Here is a 17,360-nt window from a genome sequence, read left to right as displayed (position 1 = left end):
ATAGGCCAAACGGAGTCTCCTGGCTGCTGGCTTTGCTTGTCAGGTCACAGCAACCTCACTGCCTGATAGGCCAGGGACAGGCTCCTGTCTGCTGGCTGTGCTTGTGAGGTCACAGCAGTATTAGTGCCTGATAGCCAGTGTGAGATCCATAGCTGCTGGCTGTGCTTGTGAGGTCAGAGAAGCCTCAGTGCCTCGTAGGCCAGAGGGAGGCCCCTGGCTGCTGGCTGTGCTTGTGAGTGTTAAAGAACAGTGAATTGAAACTGTCTAGAGATAGCTGCTTAGCACAACGTACATAAAACTTGCTTAGCATGAGTGGCTAGATTTGCTGAAGCCTTAGGCCGAGCGTGGGAAAAGTAACGAATCTTTACTTAGCTTGATAAGAAATAGTGCCTCAGAGCTCGTTCAGGCTGGGAAGATAAGGGAGCCACAGGCAGTCTGCGCTCCTGTGTCACCCACTCCGAGAGGGAAGATGCCAAAACAATGGGGAAAATAAGACCTTGGGAGGCAACCGCCAGACCCAACAAAAACAGAAGTACAACCGTCATCAGCGACCGCAAAAAACAAAAAAAAGGAGAAAAACAGCTTGCCTCAGAATGACGATGAGACCCAATGAGGAGCAGGAGACCCCAGACCAAAAAAATTACTATTGATCTAACTACCGCGTGAGGGATGGGAAATGTAAGTCGAAAAGACTATAATTACCCAGGATTTGTTTATGTTAGGGTCCCTCTTCAGAGGCACCCAGCTCAAGGAGGCACCCAGCTTGAGCTGTAATCACGGCACGCGTGTGATTATAATTATCTAATTTGTTTTGATTTGGCTCTGAACTTCACTTGCGGGAACCTAGGGTCAAGCCCTGTTATGGTGGCCAACAAGCCTATTTTCCATAGCAATTTGGCACCCCAGATGGGACCCTAGGCAACCACTGTCGGGGCCTCTCATCTCCAAACGATCATCTGGCGCCATCGGGTGAGTTCACCTGGGATCTTTGGCACCGAGAGGCACCGAGAAGGTGAGTCTTAAACTCCCGCCTAAATTCTAAAATCTGGTCTGGTAACAGTGCACTGAAGGGGTACGCAGGCTGATCACCGTAAGGCGTACCAGGTGGGGGGGGGTGTACGCGGGCTGGCCACCGTAAGGCGTACCAGGGGGACAGGTAGGAGTCCCATCCCCTGGGTTAGAGTGGGTTTTAAGTCCCAGCTCGGTCCGGCCGGAGGAGGGGTGTGCAGCCTGATCAGCATAAGGCACACTGCAAAACTATAAGATCGAAATCTAGAGTCACTGTGACTGGTGTGAGTGTAAACAGTACTGTGTGTTTGTGTGCATGTGTGTGAGTGCGTGTAGCCTGGGAACCGACTGGGGCACCCGTCGGCTGAGAAGCCGCCTGCTGCAAAGGGACAGCAGTCCTAGCAGTTAAAGACTCGGGTGGTGTGAGTGCAGTTCCCAGAGAGCGAGAGAAAGAGAGAGAGAAATAGAGTGTGTGATCACACCAGCTACAGGGACTGGTGTTACTGGTAAGGAAGTGCGCTGCCTGATTTGCTTAAGACGCGCTTTTCAGGAACTCAATATGGGAAATAATTTTGGCATAGAAAAGGGGACGCCCTTAGCTGAAATTTTGGTAAACTGGAGTAAGATTGATGGTACCAAAACTTTAGGGAGAAAAAGATTAGTCCAACTATGTCAGGAGGATTGGCCGTTCCTGACTAAGGAAGGTAATCTGGCAGAGCGATGGCTGCCCCAGGGGACCTTCAGTTACCAGGAACTGACTTTCCTGCGTCATCATTTGGAGAATAGGTTCCCCAGTCAAATGGATTACTGGTATGTATGGGACAACTGGGCATTTGCTAGACAAAAAGAGGCGCCTGGGAAAGAGAGAATCTTTCCTCAGAATGCTGTAAGTACCGCAGCTGCTGAAACGCTTGTGGAAACTATTCCACCCTATGCGCTACCCTCTGCTTCAGCTTCCCTATACCCTCCCTTGCCTTCCGCCCCCGCCTTTCAAGCTCCTCTGGAAGTCGTTCCTGTGCCAGGAGTGCCCCCACCCGGTCTGGAAGGGGTACCTCGGGTCGCCACTACACGAGTCTACCGACCCTGGAGACCCCAAGATTTAATTATATGGAGTCAACGGCTCCCCAGACTTAAGGATGATCCAGAGAGAGTGTTACAAATTATAAGGGGAATTGTACAGGCATATGACCCTACCTGGGGAGATGTACAAACACTCCTTGAATCTGTGCTCACTCCAGATGAAAGGTGCTCAATTTTGGATGCAAACCACCGTTGGGCAGCAGAGGTTTAGAAGTGCCCTTTCTAGTGGATACTGGAGCCACCCTTTCCCTTTTAAATTTCGAGCCTAAAGGATGCAAGTGATCAGATAAGATAATGTTGCAAGGAGTGATGGAAAAAGGCAAACGAATGTTATCTAAGCCCTTATTACTCACTATTGGGGGTAAAACAGTGTGGGGACGTTTTATAATTTCCACAGACGCACCTATATGCCTTTTGGGGAGAGATCTCCTGCAAGCCTTGGATACTCAGATCTGTTTACAGCCGGAAGGGATAAAGCTAATAATTATGGGTTCATGTGTTCTGGCTAAGACACCAGAACCAGAGTCAACTAATCTGCAAATTCCAACAGGTTTAGAATCAGTTTCTAAAAAATTATGGAGCTCTTCAGGGATGGATGTGGGACTACTGAAATCAGCTAGTCCAGTCTCGATAAAAACAAAAGGGGGATTGCCTCCTGCAGTTAAACAATACCCTATCCCAAAGAAAGCAGAGAAGAGTATCCAAAAACAAATTGATCATTATCTGAAACTGGGTATCCTTAGAGTCTGTGAATCCCCATATAACACCCCAATTCTGCCAGTTAAAAAGAACAGGCAAGATGCTGATGGTGATCCAGAGTATCGCTTTGTACAAGACTTAAGGGCTATAAACCAACATGTAGTTGCTCCACATCCAGTAGTTCCCGACCCATCAACCATTTTACTACAGATACCCCATTGGGCAACTTATTTTACTGTGATTGACCGAACAGCAGCCTTTTTTAGTATATCGATAGCTGAAGATAGCCAAGATCTCTTTGCTTTCACTTGGAAGGGACAACAATTAACTTGGACGAGGCTGCCACAGGGATTTACTGGGTCTCCGACTATTTTTTCGTGTATACTTAAAAATGACCTCTCAGATATCGAACTTCCAGGACATTCTGTATTAATACAATATGTAGATGATTTGTTATTAGCAAGTAAAGATTATGAGACATGTTTAAAAGATACTGTTTCTCTATGTAACGCTCTTGCAGAAAAAGGGCATCGGGCATCTCTGTCTAAACTCCAGCTGTGCCAAAGAGAGGTAAAATATTTGGGTTTTATCTTAAGAGAAGGACACAGGTTAGTTGATTCAGAATGAGTAAAGACAATTCTTAATATGCCTCGTCCTGTAACAAAAAAACAATTTAGGGGATTTTTATGAGCTGTGGGATTATGCCGACCGTGGATTCCTGGGTTAGCAGAACTTACTAAGCCTCTGGTACAGGCAACAAAAAAGGAGGAGATAGAGCCTTTGGCCTGGGGCCCAGAAAGGGAGAAAGCTTTTACATCTGTGAAAAAAGCATTGGTTTCAGCCCCTGCTCTCGGGTTACCAGATTATAGCAAACTATTTGAATTATTTGTCCATGAACGACAGGGAGTAGCAAGTGGGGTACTCACCCAAAAACTAGGCCCTCACCGTAGACCAGTGGCCTATTACTCCATGCAACTAGATGAGGTAGCTAAAGGCACTCCAGGATGCATCAGAGCAGTAGCAGCTACTGCAGCTCTTCTTGAAAAAACACGACCTGCAGTTTTGGGTCATTCATTGACTGTGTATGTGCCACATGAAGTAGAACTGTTAATGAAACAATACGCGACTCAAGCACTATCCCCACAGAGAGCTCACCGCTATGAACTGATAACACTGCATGCAGATAATGTGACTTTAAAAAGATGCAATATTTTGAATCCAGCAACACTATTGCCTCTGCCGGAGGACGGAGAGCCACATCATTCCTGTGAGCAGGTGGTCGTCAGCTCGAGCAAGCCCCAGAAGGACCTTAAAGATGAACCTTTGGAGAACCCAGACTTAGTTCTGTTTACAGATGGATCATCCTATTATTTGGACGGAAGATGTCACTCCGGCTATGCTGTCACTAACGTCTTTGAGGTGCTCGAGGCCAATCCTTTGTCTCCATCAGTAAGTGTTCAAGGAGCAGAATTAATAGCATTGACCCAAGCAGCAAAAATAGGTAAGAGCTTGCGGGTAAATATCTATACCGACTCTAAATATGCATTTGGAGTGTGTGATGCAACAGGGATGTTATGGAAAGAGCGAGGATTCTTTTTGTCATCAGGGAAGAAATTAGCTAATGGAGAAGAAATACATAATTTGCTGGAAGCAGTTCAGCTGCCCAAAGTAATTGCGGTAATACACTGGCCAGCCCATACTAAAGACACTACAGAAATTAGCAGAGGAAATGCTTTAGCCGACGCTGCTGCGAGGGCTGCAGCTCGACAACCTCTGAGAGAATGTATGGGGGCAGTTCCAAGGATGGACCAGAGTGAGTGGCCAAACTTAATAGACCCCAAAACTATGTATGAAAAAGACTGCTCAGTGGAAGAGAAAAAACAATGGGAACAGTAGGAAGCAAAACAAAATAATGATGGAATATGGACAATTGGGGAAAAACCAATTCTACCAAAAAAATATTTAACTACGATAGCTAGGTGGTTTCACGATAAAGCTCATGGGGGAGCCGAGGCAATAGCTAAGCAGGTACAGAAAGTATGGGCTGCTCCAGGAATTTATGCAGCTGCTAAAAGAATAACAAATAGCTGCCCGACCTGCCAGTCGTTTTCAAATAACAAGCCAAGCTCAGATTTGGGGGGGCAACCATGGGCTTACTTCCCTTTCCAGAAGCTGCATATAGATTATGTGGATATGCCATCTGTCTATGGATACAAACACTTGCTAGTAATAATAGATCAGTTATCAGGCTGGGTAGAAGCTTTCCCAACAAGAAAGGCCGACACAGGGGGAGTGGTAAAAGCCTTACTGAAAGAAATCATACCCAGGTATGGGGTCCCAGAAGCCATTGATTCAGATAGGGGTGCCCATTTTACAGCAAGCATAATCAATCAGTTATGTAAATCGTTAGGAATAAAAAGAAACCTACATACTCCTTATCACCCACAATCTTCAGGACAAGTAGAAAGAATGAATAGAACATTAAAAGAGAAAATAGCAAGAATATGCACACATGTTAGCCTGAAATGGCCAGAGGCTTTAAACTTAGCTCTATGGGATGTTCGAAATTCTCCACGGCAACCTGTAGGACTACCACCAGCAGAAATTCTTTTTGGGAGACATTTGGTGATACCAGGGACTTATATCCCTGCTAAGAGCAGCCTATTAGACAGAGATGAACGAGTGACACAATATGTACTAGCCTTACAGGAACAGTTTAAGGCCTTGCAAAATCAGGCTCAGTGGTTTCAGCCGGTGCCATCAGACATTCAGGCACATGATATACAGCCTGGAGATAAAGTGTTGATAAAGGTATTCTCACGAAAAACAAAATTAGAACCAAAATGGGAAGGACCCTATACTGTATTGTTAAGTTCTTACTACGCTGTTAAAATTCTAGGAAAAGAGAATTGGATTCACCACTCTCACGTGAAACGAGTGACAGTCAAGAAGCAAGCACAGCAGAGGTTGCAGCAGAACAGTGAAAACAACCACGTAAAGCTCAATGGGATACACGACTTCCCCAGGGTAATCTGTTTGGACTTGCCTCACTAACACAAATCTCTCTGCCTTTACTGCACCGTGCAGGATGGCAGGCAGAAGTGCCGTGCTGATGTTGCTGTTTCAAACCCTGGCAATGCTACTTTCCCTAACCTGTGGTCAAAGAACCTTAGAGTGGCCATGGTCCCAGGCCCGTGTTAAGTATACCGGAAGTATGGGATTAAATTCTACTAAAAACTTAAACCTCTCAACCCTGGTCATGCACGGAACTGAAGTATACTCAGAAAATGAATGGAGCTGGGATAATACTAACCAACTTCCCCAACTCCTGGGAGGGACAGGAAAGGAAATAAAGATAGGGTGTCGAATGATCAACGGGTCCACCCATGAGAAGGCGACTCAAATCTCTCTCACTAAAATCAAATCAAACGAAAAAGAAAGGAAAATTTGTGCCACTGAAAACCTGGATTGTTGGTACAATTTTACCTTAGAACAGCCTGTTTTAATAGTTTGTCTGTGGGCTCACCACAATGTGGGACTATCATTTAAATTTAAAATAGGCGTTATTGAGCCCAGCACAGCAATACCTACCCCGACTACAATTATTTCCACCAATATAAATAACTCTGTTACCATGAAGAGTAAGAAAACCTTATCCCCACAAATCTTTGAAATTGGACCGTATGTGATTAGAAATACAGGCCAACAACAAGTGTTATTTAATCCATCATGGTCTCTCAAACGAGTAGAGCTATTAATGCAAATTAATATCTCTACAATCAAACCGACCTGTTCACCATTCTTAGGTACGTCCTATGTGGGATGGACAGCGTGGTTACATAGGCGAACTCTCACCTCTCCAAAGCGAACAAGGAGAGATGTGACCGGTATCATAGGAACAGGATTGGGAGTCCTAAACAGTATAGCTGCTGAAGTACTCGTAAATAAACTGAACACAACAACAAGTGACTTATACAGATTAAAACATCCATTGAGGTCTTCTTTATTAGCATTAGGAACTAACCAATGGCTTTCATCCGAGATATTACCTCAATGGGAAAAAATGAATGAAAAAGATCACCAATTGATAATAGATGCACTTGGGGAAACTCTGAACTTTTCTGCGGGAACCTAGGGTCGAGCCCTGTTATGGTGGCTGACAGGCCTAACTTCCATAACATCCTGATTAAACTGATCATTTCTAAAGGCATCTTTTCATCAGATGATCTGGACATATGCACTTTCCATAGTTTCCCAATTTTCCTCCTCCCCTTGCTCTTTATCATTCAGATAGCTCTCAACTCTCCAGTTGCTGCTCAGAGCTTCTGGGAGTCTGAAGCTTGCCTCGTCTTTCAGCAGGCTCATTGTCTCTTAAACAAACTCCTTCACTGTGTGTCTATCCAGCCTTTCCTATCTATTTGTCAAGAACATTTCCTTGTAGACTCTAGACCTCACTACAGGCAACGTGGAGTTGACGTAGAGTTGAGGACTGTATTTTATTTCTTATGAAACTGGATAATGTTTATTTTCATTTGATTGCAATTAAGACAAACCCTTCTGTGCCTGTTTGCAGCTAGTTCTCTAAGGAAAGCAGGTGGGAATTGGCGCACATGAGCTGTAACATTCAGCTACAGCCTTGAGAGGAAAAAGGTGAGATTTTAACCAGAGTGATCCAAGTCCTCAGTGGCTGATGAGGGAACTGGCAGGGCTGGGGAGCTGGGGAGGAAGGTTGTCCATACATGTCTCCTATCAAAAATACTGCTTTTCCTACATGTCCAGACTTTGTGGGTCAGTGTGAATTGGAGAATGTGGGTATCACTTATTCTGAAAACTGAGGGATAAAGAAAGCTTCAGAAGCAGACATCTGTCTTTTTCAGGTGTTCATTGAAATCTGCCTAATTTCAATACTCTCCTGAAAGTTTCGCAATTAGCCACACAAGAATTGACAAAATGAGGAAAATGAGGAAAGATGCATGGTTCCTTAGGTGTTTTTGCTTTTTAATGACCCCTCAGCTGTATTTGGTGCTCAGCCTGCAAACCGCAGATGCTGAGAGGAGACGGAACAAACCTCTCAAGAAGTTAAATACAGAAGAAAATTCCAAGTTTCTTGGAGCGTTAACAGGTCCCACTGAGGGCCATTGCCAACAAAGTCTCCGCAGGGGCTGATTAGAGCACAAAGTTGGAGGCCCTGATTGCAGGTAGGCAAAGGCAATGTGCAGGTGGCTCTGAGGCCAAGTCAACCTGGATGTGTGTTATCCAGCAGAGCAGCCAGGCACTGACAGCCAGCCCCTGGGTAGGGTGATCCTTTCCATCCTGCATTGCTCAGGGCTCTTCCTGGGGGCAGTGTGCGGGTGGGGGTGCGCAATGCTGAGTGCAGGACCATGATACGGCACCTCCTGTGCTTGCAAGGGACAAGGAGGCAGCAAGGCCACAGTGCTTTAAGGAATGGCATCTTGTGGGCCTCAGTGGCAGAGGCACCCAGCTATCGCCAAGAGGACAAAGACCTAGTTCTGTTAGAAGCTTTCAACCCTGGCAGTGCCTTTGGCCATCTTCACCTCAGGCTGTCCTATGCTTTCCCATGCCTGTGTCTGTTTCCTTGCAGACTGTAGACACCCAACCTGCTTCCCCACCTTGTTCTCACCCTGGGATCTCCCAACATCTCCTGCTGTCTTCCTGTCCTCACTTGCTTCTCCTTAAAACACAAAGCCAGGGGCTGAACTCAGACTCCCTCTGGGTGTCCTGTTGCACCACAGCACTGCCCTACGAGTCACATTTTCTTTTCCTATAGTCACATCTAAACCCCACAAGCTGCTCTTTGTGGCTCTTTCCCCTTCTTATGCTGTTTCCCACTAGCAAGAAAAGCTCCATCATCTCTGAAACCACCCTGCAAGCAGTCACAGGCTCCTACTCCACTGCCCTTTGCCTCCACGTCAGCAGGCTAAAGAAGCCCAGGTCCCTCAACCTCTACTCATGGACGGGGTCATTCCTGCCTAGGCACAGGACTTGACACTTCTCTTGTAAATCTTCACAGGGTATCTGTTGTCCGAATCACCCGAGTTTCTCAAGATCCTTCTGGACAAAAGCTCCTCTGTGTCAAAAAAAAAAAGCACCCCCCCACACACACCAAAATAAAAAACAAGAAATCCCCAGCACCAAAGAGTTAAGGGTAATCAGGAGTGGGCTGACTGTAGGGGAAGGGATTAGGATGGTAAAAGAGACACACTTAGAAGGGGGAAAAGAAAAAAACAAGGAAATCAAAAGTGAAGCAAAGCATTGGTCATGGCTGTCTTGGGGATTCCTGCCAAGAAGCCCTGCATCTGAACAATTCTGCCTGGAGGAGCACAAGAAAGCTGGCCTACTTCCACCGTCACAGGGAACCTGCCTCCTTTCCCTGACATCAACAAGAGAAGATCGAGAGTGGGATGAATCACGGACTCCTTCAGGGCGGAAGGGACCTCAGGAGGTCTCTAGCCCAGTCTCCTTGCTCACAGCAGGGTCAGCTCTGGGGTCACACCAGGTTGCTCCGGCCTTCATCCAGTCTGGTCTTGGAAACCTCCAGGGGAGGAGACCGCACCACCTCTCTGGGCAACCATTTCCAATGTTTGACCATCCTTGCAGTGGAAACCTTTTCCTTATGTCCTGCACGAATGTCTCTTTTCTCAACTTATGCCCATTGTCTCTTGTCCTCCCCCCATGCACCCTGGTGAAGAGCCGGGCACCATCTTCTTGACGACTTCCTCGTAGGCATTGGAAGGCTGCCCTGGGATCCCTCCAAAGCCATCTCTTCTGCAAGTAATCAGTAATGAGACCTGCGGAGAAAGCAAGAAGAGATCCCATGGATCCCCAGAAATTGCCCCTTGGCTGGAAGGGCTGTCTCAAATCCTGATGCCCTGTGTGCCATGAGGGCTATCAGGAAAAGACCCTCCGTCCCCCAGGTGCTGCTGGTTGTGGAAGAACGCCCTTGCCAGAGTGGGGGCAAAATCCACCTGTATTTGGAGATGTTAACCGGTGGGCCTCCTTGCCTGTATTCCCCCTCCTTTGATTCATTTCTACTTTCTTCCTCCCATTCTCCCACAGAAATTTATTTGACTCTGGGGTGTGTGTCATGAGCCCATGTCATGAATAATCCAAGGAGGTCGTATCCAGCCCCATGGCTCAGGGACTGGGATTCTTGGCACCTCAGGAGGGACACTGCCACTTGTGACAAGGAATAGCAAACTGAAACTGTCTAGAGGTAGCCGCTTAGCACAACTTCTCTAAAACTTGCTTAGCATGAGGAGCTAAATTTGCTGAAGCCTTAGGCCGCACTTAGAGAAAATAATGAACTTTTACTTAGTCCAGTAAGAAAAGGGCCTCAGAGCTGGTTCCAGCTGGGAAGATAAGGGAGTTACAAGCAGTCTGCATTCCTGCGTCTCACACTCCCAAAGGGAGGGTGTCAAGGCTTTGAAATAAGACCAGTGCAGGGCATTAGGACCTTGAGGGGCAAAGCCTTAGCTCACTGCTGGGGCAGTGTTCATTGTTATGATTTAGAATCACCTCCTCCTCCTCCTCTGGACCTTGAGAGACAACAGTAAGACCCAGCAAGAAACGAAGGTACAACCTCAGCAGAAACCACAACAGTAAAGATAAGGAAGAAAAAGAGCCTGCCTAGGAACAACAATGAGATCCAATGAGGAGCAGGAGACCCCAGACCAAAAAAATTACTATTGGTCTAACTACTGTGTGAAGGGTGGGAAACTTAAGTTGAAAAAACTATAATTGCCCAGGATTTTTTTTTGTTGGGGTCTCTCTTTGGAGGCACCCAGCTCGAGCTGTAATTATTGCACGCATGTAACTAAAATTTAATTATTTAATTTGCTTTGATTTGGCTCTGAATTTTACTTGCGGGAACCTTGGGTCGGGCCCTGTTATGGTGGCCGACAAGCCTAATTTCCATAACAGTACAGTCAGAAAACAGCATTGTTGTCGTAACAGACACACCTAAAAACAACGTTCCTGTGCTACGAGACGCACTAAAAAAATAGCGTTCTTGTTCAGAGGCCCACCGCAGAAACAGCGTTCTTGTTCGAAGAGAGCCACCAGGACAAGTGCTGAAAAAGCCAGCAAATTCTCTATTTCCCAGGCAACTGGCAGATGGAAACCCTGCCTCACACACTGATAAAACAGATGAGTTTTACCCCAGCTCAGAGCTGGGACCATGGCAGGAGCAGGCTCCGAGTGCTCCTCTTCTCTGGGGGCTTCCTGCCACCTTCACAGCTTTTTGCAGCACGTCGGAGCCAGGGAGCAGATCCAAGGCGTGGCGAGACAAAAGCCTGAGCCCCCCGACCTGCCCCCGGGTGCCCACCTGCACCCCGCAGCGCCCAAGTGCCCAAACGGGGCGGGTTTAGCCTCGAGCGGGGCGTTGGGTGCTGCTGCTCCAGGGCTGTGGGAGCCGAGGGGACTTGGCGGCGTCCCAGGAGCTGCAGCGAGGAGACGGCAGGCGCTCGGGCGGGCTGGGCCCCACTGCCCGCACCGCTGGGTCCGGCCGCGGCCCCTCGCTTACCAGGACGGAGCGCTTAAATGGCGGCATTGCTTCCTGCAAAGACAAGAGAGGAAAAAATCAATAAAGGCAGAGGTGTGGGGGGCGGGGGGTACCCCCGCACCCCCGTGCACGCCCTGTCCTGCAGGTCCCAGCCCCACGTCGCCGTCCCCCACGGGAGCTGCGCTGCGGGGCTAAATCCCCCCTCCCGGAGCCAGGGGAGCAGGCAGAAGCCCCCGAGGACCCAGCCGCAGTGCCCGGCCGGCCGGCAGCCCCATGGCGGGTGCCAGCCTGGCATCGCGCTGGGCCGGGGCCTCCCGCCCCGCTCCCAGCACCAGCTCTGACCCATTCTGGAGCTGCTGGATGCCCTGTCATGGCCTGTGAGAGAGGAGCGGCAGTGAGCCCCGGCCCCGTGCCAGTGGCACTGTGGGCCCCGCACCAGCCGCGGGCAAAGCCGGGCCAGGGCAGAGCCCGCTGGGCCAGGACCCGGCCCTGGAGCCGCTTCACAGGCGCCAGGAGCAGAGGGCAGCGCCCGGGCGCCTCAGCCTCCAGCGGCGGGATGCCAACCCTTTCCCTGCCCTGCAGCCGGGGAAAAGCTGCGGGGCGCGGAAGAGAGGAGATAGGGGCAGGCGGGGGACGGGACGCGCCAGCCCCGCGGCCGCCAGAAACCAGAGAGCAAATGCTGCCCCGCTGCCAGGCGCGGCCTGGGACGGAGCAGCCCCGGCACTCACCTTTGGCGATCGCGTACCCCTTCTCCTTCCTCCCTGCGGGAAGAAAGAGGCATCAGGCCACGCGGCCCCTCGCAGCCCGGCTCTGCTCCGGCCCCAGGGCTCCGGCTCGAGCCCCTTCTCCTCCCGGCCTCCCTCCCCCCGCCTCCTCGGCCCCCGTGCTTTACCCCATCTGCTCTTCCAGACCACAAAGCCGGCAATTGCCGTGATGACGACGACCACAGCGATGACCGCCCCGAGGACAACGGGCAGCAGGGAGCTCAGTGGCTCTGGAAGAGAGCAGGGCCGGGAGCAGGGGCTGGGAGCTGCCCCCAGCAGGCGCTCTGCGAGCTCCGGCCGCCCTCGCTCACCCCAGGAGAAGAGGCCGGGCTCCGGCAGGCTGGCGTGCTCCACGCGGCACTGGTACTCGTGCTTCTCTGTGGGGAGGGCCTCAGTGCTGGCCCAGGCAGGGAGGTGCCATCGCTGTTGGGCGTGACGCTGCCCCGCTTGGTCTCCTGGGCTTGGATGCGGCCCTTTTTCAGCCAGCTGATGCTGATGGGCCGCGGGTAGAAGCCGTGAGCCCGGCACGACAGGGTCACGAAGCCGTGGCTCTCCTTGGCCGACACTCTCACCGTGGGGCGCTCTGGGGAGACGGCGTGAGGGAGGGAGGTCAGGCAGCTCGCGCCCAGGCCCGGATGCGCACGCCGCACCGCGCCGCCAGCAGCGCCCTCGGGCGCCTGGGCCCAGCGCCGAGCCCGGGGCCCGTCCCCGTGTCCGGGGGGTCCCGCCTCGCCCTCACCTCTCCTCTCCAGCGCGGCCCTCCCGTATTCCACATATCTCCGCAGCCCCTCGATGCAGCTGTTCTCCAGGTAGTGCTTCCAGCGCTCAGGCTCATTCTCAGCCTCCCACTTCCTCTTCGTGATTAGCGCAGCAGCATCCGCTGTGACGAATGTCAGCGTGTCCTTGTCAAAGGCGATGAAGTCCTTCCCGTCGTAGCCAAGCTGCATAAACCCCCGGGTCCCGCCATCCTCCAGGAGGTCACAGCCGTACGTGCGCTGCACTGTGTGATACCCTGAGACACAAGCAGGGAGACGGGGGCTCAGGGGCAGCACAGAGGCTCGGACCCGGCACCCAGCACAGGGCTAGGGGCACCCCAGCCCCGCAGCCCCCAGCGCTGATGGCGAGCGGCTGCCGCCGGGAGCCCCGGCCCGGCCGCTGGAGCCCCGGCCCGTGCTCACCCCCGCTCTGGCTGTAGCGCTTCTGCAGCGTGTCCAGGTACACACGGAAAGTCTCCTGACAGTCCTGATTGATCCGGGTCTCCTCGTCCCAGTGGTCCTGACCCTCCTGCTCCATCCAGGCCGCGCCCGGCACCGCTCTCTGCGTCTCGCTGTCGTAGCAATCGATGAGCTCTCCGTCCACGTAGCTCACAGAGACGAAGGCGGGCAGCCCCGGGCTGGGCTTCATCACAGCGATGTTGAAGTAGCACAGGGAGTGGGGGCCTGCAGGGACATGGGGTGCCGTGAGGGGCCGGGGGGGCACGTTGGGGGGCATCTGGGGGATCAAGATGTCCCGGGGGGACAAGACAGGCGGGTCGGGGGGGCAGCATGTCCCAGGGTTCAGGTCGGGGGGGCAGCACGTCCTGGGGGGGCAGGTTGGGGGGCTCCGGGGGGGCAGCACGTCCCGGGGGGGTCCAGGGGGGTAGCACGTCCCGGGGGGCAGGTCGGGGGGGTAGCACCTCCCGGGGACGGTTGCAGGCCGGTCCGTGGGGCCGCTGACAGGGAGCCCGGCAGCGGGGGAGGGCAGAGGGGGGCCGGGGTCCCCGCCCGCACTCACCACTCGCCGCCGCCCCACCGCCCCCCAGCAGCAGCAGCAGCCCCGGCCCCATCACCCGCCCCGCTACCGCCTCCTCACTGCCATCGCCGTCGCCCTCACGCAGCGCCGAAGCCCACGGGGGCCACGCCCCTGCGCCACCATTGGCTCTGCTGCGGCACACCGCCATTGGCTGTGCTCTATCCCACCCGCCAATAGCGGCTCGAGTCGACCCAGGCGTCACCAGGCGCTGGGCAGATCCCGGTGCGGCAGGTTGGGAGAAGCGAAAGCGAGGGCGCGCGTGGAGGGCGCTGCACAGGGCCGAGCCGCGGCTCCCGCCCCACGTTGTCACGCAGCCATTGGCCCCGCCGGCGGCCGCCCGCCAATGGCGCAGCGCGGCAGTGGTGACGCCACCGGGCGCCAGGCAGATCTCCGCGGAGCGCGTGGTGGGCGGGAGCGCAGAGGCGATGTGGGAGGACGAGGACGATGTGGGGATGGAGACGATGTGGGGACGGGGACACTGGGGGGACGGGGATGATGTGGGGATGGGGATGATGTGGGGATGGGGACGATGTGGGGATGGGACGCCATGGGCATGGAGACGATGTGGGGATGGGATGCCGTGGGCATGGGGACGATGTGGGGATGGAGATGGAGTTGGCTCTGTCACAGGGGCAGGGGGACACTGTGGGGATGGGGATGATGTGGGGTTGGGGATGATGTGTGGACGGGGACACCACTGGGATGGGATGGAGTTGGCTCTGTCACGGGCAGGGGGACGTGGTGGGGACAGGGACACCGTGGGGATGGGGACGCTGTGGGGCTGGAGATGGAGTTGGCTCTGTCACAGGGGCAGGGGGATGGGGACACCACGGGGATGGGGATGTGGTAAGGACAAGGACGGCAGGCGAATGGGGATGCTGTGGGGATGGGGACACCATGGGGACGGGGATGCTGTGGGGACGCTGATGGAGTTGGCTCTGTCACAGGGACAGGGGGACACGGTGGGGACGGGGGTCAGCTCCGGGGATGGAGTTTGGCTCGGCCAAGGGACGGGGACCCGGCAGTGGAGATGGGGACCCGAGGATGCAGGGACGGGGGCAGGGATAGGGACAGGAGACCACGGGGACATGGCGATGGGGACACGGGGCCAGCAGTGGGAGCTCAGGGAGTGGCGCCCATCGAAGGCCGAGTGCTGGTAGGTGGCCCCCGGCCCACCCCCGGCACCCATAGGTCTACTGGAAGATGTGGAAACCTGCCCAAGGTGGCACCCATGGGTGAGGAGCTGCCCGGGGACCCAGGCATCCAGCCCTGTTGCACCCCTGGAGCCAGGCATCCAGTCCCATCAGCACCCACACCCATCCATGGAGCCAGCTGTCCAACCCCATCAGCACCGTCCGCCACCCATGGACCCAGGTGTCCAGCCCCATTGCACCCGTGTTATCACCCATGGGCCCAGGTGGCCACCCATCAGCACCTGAGACCACCCATGGACCCAGGTGTCCGGCCCCATTGCACCCGTGTTGTCACCCATGGGCCCAGGTGGCCACCCATCAGCACCCACCACCACCCATGGACCCAGGCGTCCACCCCCATTGCACCCCTGGACTGAGGCGTGAGGTCACATCAACACCCACCACCACCCATGAACCCAGGCCCCCCACCCCATTGCACCCATGGTCCCAGCCCCCTGCCCCATTGCACCCACCTCCCCAGCCCCTGCCCCATTGCACCCGTATCCCCAGCCCCCCTGCCCCATTGCACCCATATCCCCAGCCCTCTGCCCCATTGCACTCACATCCCCAGGCCCCCGCCCTATTGCACCCATATCCCAGGGCCCCAACCCATTGCACCATATCCCCAGCCCCCTGCCCCACGCAGATGGGGCCACACTGCAGCAAGCCCAGCGCAGGCCCCCAAGCTGCCTGGCAGCTGCAGCACAGCACACAGGAGCAGAGGCCAAGGGTGCTGGCTTGGTGCAGCCGGCGGAAGAGAAGGCGTAGGGGGATCTCGCTGCTGCCTGCAAGAGTCTAACGGGAGCGTGCAGAGAGCATGGAGCCAGAGACGTCCTGAGGGGCCTGGGGACAGGACGAGGGGCAACGGCACAGCTTGCGGCAGGGAAAATTCCCCTCAGAGACTGCAAATGGCCTTGGAAGCCGAATGGTGGTGCAACACTGGAGCAGGGTGCCAGGGCCGTGCGGGAATCCATCGCCAGAGACGGTCAGAGCTCGACCCTGACAGGCCCTGCGAAACCTCCTCTGCTTGCCTCCACTTGCAGCAGGAGGTTGCAGCAGACACCTCCGGAAGACCCTTCCCACCCCAGCTGCTCTCTCACTCTGCGACTGCTTGTAGGGCTTTCTCTGCAGCCCTGACTGCCTTCCTTGGCAGCGCCTGCACTAGTCTTTCTCCTGACAGTTCCCTGACACCAAGTAACACGGCGGGAACAGCTGCCGAGGGTTTATTTGGAGCAGAACATGGGCTGTGGGACACGATGCGGCAGCATTGCTGTAGCAGCCAGGAGAGAGCCTCCATCGCTCTGCCTCTTTGCCATGCCCCATCTCGGGCGACCTGTCTGGCAGCTGCATCCTCGCGCTGTTCCTCTCACTGCCCTGAGACACAGCGGCAGCTAAAAGCTCTGCGCAGAGCCCGAAGCGCTGCCCTGAGCCGCGACGGCCATCGCCTGGAAGGCGCAGCATGCGGGAGGGCGGTGATGCCTGTGGAGGAAGGAGAGCCGTGGGCGAGGGGCTGGGCAGGCGCAGGGCAAGCACCCGCCTGTCCCTGGCACCAAGGGCTTTCCCGAGGGCTCACGGCCTCGGCATGGCCAGCCCCTGGGTGCTTCCTGCTGCCAGCCTCAGTGCCGCTCGCTGTGCCGTCCCCAGAACGGCTCTCGACTTGGGTACCTACCTGAGTCCACCTCTGGCGTGGGCCGGAGGGAAGACGACGACTTGTGCTCCTCTCTGGGCTCCCAGGCAACCTGCATGGGGAGAGCAGGAACACACCCCTGTGTGGTATCAGCTGGCCATGCTCAGCATCCTGGTGCCCTGGGATATGTGAGGGGGGAAAGGGTCTGGGGTGGGGGGATGCTGTGAGTGGCCGCGAGCCCCAAGGGGAGGCACATGCAGCTGGCTGGGCAGTGGCACAAGGCTTGTCTTGGGGCCGTAGCAGCAGGGCTGGGCCGGGGGCCACGGCGGGCAGCGGGGGATGGAGGTGGCCGGGTGCGGGGCACAAGGGGGCTGGCTCGCTGGCTGTGGGAGGCGGCTGCTGCTGGGGCTGCCCCTGCCCTCCTTGCTCAGCATCCATGCCCCAGGGCTGGGTGCTGTGCAGGCCGGGGAGGACACGTCAGCCCTGGACCTCTGGCACTTGGAAACGCAGTGCACCAGGCATCTTCCCCAGGGCAGAGAGTGCAGAGGGCAAAGGGCTGGGGGGACAGCTTCTCACCACGGCCGCGGGGGACCCATGCGATGGGGCAGCTCTTCTCACCCACCCTGCACACCCCAGACACTGCTCACACCGCACCTCCCTTGGGTGGTGGGTGCCGA

The 17,360-nt window shown here is 54.6% G+C and overlaps 1 pseudogene; it reads right to left on the bottom strand.

Annotated features, from left to right (window-relative positions):
* LOC135325568 (class I histocompatibility antigen, F10 alpha chain-like) overlaps positions 1-13,897 on the bottom strand; it is a 39,932-nt pseudogene extending 26,035 nt beyond the window's left edge.
* Between the last annotated feature and the right edge of the window lie 3,463 nt (positions 13,898-17,360).

The sequence above is a fragment of the Dromaius novaehollandiae genome, unplaced genomic scaffold (genome assembly GCF_036370855.1).
Source record: "Dromaius novaehollandiae isolate bDroNov1 unplaced genomic scaffold, bDroNov1.hap1 HAP1_SCAFFOLD_31, whole genome shotgun sequence".
Taxonomy (NCBI): Eukaryota; Metazoa; Chordata; class Aves; order Casuariiformes; family Dromaiidae; genus Dromaius; species Dromaius novaehollandiae.
This window is presented reverse-complemented; position numbering and strand designations above follow the sequence as displayed.